Source organism: Poecilia reticulata, linkage group LG12, assembly GCF_000633615.1.
Source record: "Poecilia reticulata strain Guanapo linkage group LG12, Guppy_female_1.0+MT, whole genome shotgun sequence".
Lineage (NCBI taxonomy): Eukaryota > Metazoa > Chordata > Actinopteri > Cyprinodontiformes > Poeciliidae > Poecilia > Poecilia reticulata.
Genome location: NC_024342.1, coordinates 26,324,472 through 26,327,229, shown reverse-complemented (window position 1 = coordinate 26,327,229; position 2,758 = coordinate 26,324,472). Strand labels below are relative to the sequence as shown.

Here is a 2,758-nt window from a genome sequence, read left to right as displayed (position 1 = left end):
GATTTGAAAAAACCCAAAGATTTCTGATTGAGAGTTTAAATGATCAGATGAACCTGAACTGGATTCATTTATTATTGATCTGATCACCGTGGGATCGATCGGTTTCAGCCCAGAGGGACGAGACGCTCCTGGAGGAAGTCTGGTCGCAAACAGGACGAGGTAATCAGATTACATGTTGATGCTCTGAGTGTGTGTGTGTGTGTGTGTGTGTGTGTGTGTGTGTGTGTGTGTGTGTGTTTCCCATCAACAAAAACCCCACAAAATCAATTCAAAATCAATTACAGCTGTTGCTAAGATACTGTATTTATGTCGTTTCTATAATAAGATATTTAAAAATGACTCCGTAAGTTAGCTGGACTGGTTCTGGTTCCCATAAAGACCCAATAAGCGGGTAAACGTCCCATCAGAACCTGACAGGAGGAGGAGGAGGAGGAGGAGGAGGATGCTAGCCTTCATCATTACGGTAAACACCCCATGCTAACAGAGCTAGCATGCCAGAAAACGCTGAAAAGCGTCACAAACACGACGTGCAGCTGACATTTAGAGATGAAATAAATATATTTCATACCCACAGGCTCAGCCTCGGCGTCGGCTCGTCTCCGGTTCCACTTATTTAAACGTCGAAGACCTAAATTTAAAACGTTTTTCCCGATATTTGCTAACTACTAACGGGCTAATGCGGCCGTCGTAACGGACATAAATCTCTCCAAAGTTGTATCTCAGTCCTGTAAGATGATAAAGTTAATTATTAAAGCGACTCTTCCACTCTGCGCCCCGACACGCCGAGTCTCCCTCACCCTGTGGAAGCAGCCGAGTTCACCACGGCAACACCGTCCACTGAAAACCCGTCTGCGCCTCTACGCCGGTCATTACGGCCCGCGTAGACGCCCTGTTCTTCCGCCATGTTGCGAGTGGCAGCAACCGCGTCAACTGAAAACCCGTCTGCGCCTCTACGCYGGTCATTACGGCCCGCGTAGACGCCCTGTTCTTCCGCCATGTTGCGAGTGGCAGCAACCGCGTCAACTGAACCTGAGGGGGAGAAAAACATCCGCTCGCGGTTATTTTAGCTCATTTTACTTTATGTTTTTGTAGTAAATCTCTAAAACGCACCTCTACACACTTACCGTAATTAACTCAAACAGCCTTTTGTCGCGACTGATGTGTTTTAACAGCAAAAGCGGATGTTTTTGTTTGTGGTTGATGTTTAGCAGCTAAAATGATTCGTTACTAAGTTCTACGGTAGTTACATTGTTATTACCGTTTATTAAATCAGATGGTTTAATATGAAATGTGTTCTTATTTTATTGACTTAGACATTTTGTGTGCATTTGGCATATCGTTGACACATAACGGAACACTTATTACGGTATTAATTCAACTTACAAATCTAAATATCTGGCCTATTTATAGTATTAGCTTATATTTAAGATAATACTTAAACATTTATGTAAAATTTAACCCGCAGATTCCAGGATTGATCAGCTAATTCAGGGCAGCTTGGTAATTTACGAGCTGTTGTTGAACGCAACATGATCGGAAACGAGGACCGTAACACACAGTATAGAAGCGCAACCGGTTCATGTTTATTTATTCATGGTTTGACTGCAGGTTTAAAATAGAAACGATAATTAAAAATGCGTCGTAATGTTCTGAGCCGGTAAAGTTTCAACAGAATCGACTGAAAGGATTTTTAAAAAAAAAAACAGAAATCGTGGCAAATAACAACAAACAAGCAAACAAACAAACAAACAAACCTTTTAGTTTCTCTGCTGTTAGAAAACAGGAGCTAAAAACCCCGGATGGACGCGGAAGAAAAGCTGCTTTCAATTCAAACATGTAAGTTTGACTTCATGGACCATTAAGAACGAGTCGTTCGACGAGAAATTCAAAATTCCTACTTGGAATTGAACGCGCCGTCCGTCCGTCTTCTCCTGTGACGTCATTAGGATGACATGTGGAACAGCGCCATCTACAGCCCCGGAGGCTGCGATTTAAAACATCTGTAAGCATTTCATGATTAAAAAAATGTAGAGATAAATATTTTAATAAAATAAAAATTCATGTTTTTAGTTGAAATTAAAAAGACAGATGCGTAAATGACAGTAGAATAAAAATAATGCACAAGTTAAAGACATGAAACGCAACAAACAATGAAAATATGATACAAATATATAATAATATTTCCCATAATTCACAGCTCGTCCAGCAGGGGGCGCGCTCTGCCCTCTGCTGTACAAATAAATAAATGTTTTATTTTAATAAAAAACTGAAAACAAGGAAAAATAAAAACTAATATTTACTAACCACACGATGTTTATTGAATTATGTGTTAAATTTGGTTTTAAAAACAGATAAACGGCTCAGGACTCTTTTTCCTGTAAGTTTAGAAGCTCTTTAACTTTTATTACTGTAATATTTAACAGGTTGACGTTTAAAATCGACAGGAAATGATGTTTTCTGCTCCGTGTTTGGGTTTTAAAGCGTCGCGTTTTCACGGAAACAAACGAGCTGAATTGTCTCCCTCTGGCGGCCAGGACGGAAACAGCAGCAGCGGGAGCCACGCCTCCCCCGTGACGTCAGAGGGGGGCGTGGCCCCCCCCCAGCCTGATTTAAACCTCAAGGCAGAGAAAGCGGCGCTGAGCAGGAGCGACCCGCTGCCGGGACTTCCAGGGTCCGGTTCCGATCCAGAAGGAGTTTATATGGGAGCAGACGGACCGGAGGAGGTTCGGTTCGGTTCGGCTCGGTTCGGCTCCGCTTC

General features: G+C 42.3%; 1 protein-coding gene across 1 annotated transcript in view; it reads right to left on the bottom strand.

The window, feature by feature from the left end:
• lrsam1 (leucine rich repeat and sterile alpha motif containing 1) overlaps positions 1-887 on the bottom strand; it is a 17,875-nt gene extending 16,988 nt beyond the window's left edge. The window contains exon 1 of the mRNA XM_017307752.1: positions 569-887. The gene's annotated coding sequence lies outside the window, so the exon portion shown is untranslated. The remainder of the gene's footprint in view (positions 1-568) is intronic.
• Between the last annotated feature and the right edge of the window lie 1,871 nt (positions 888-2,758).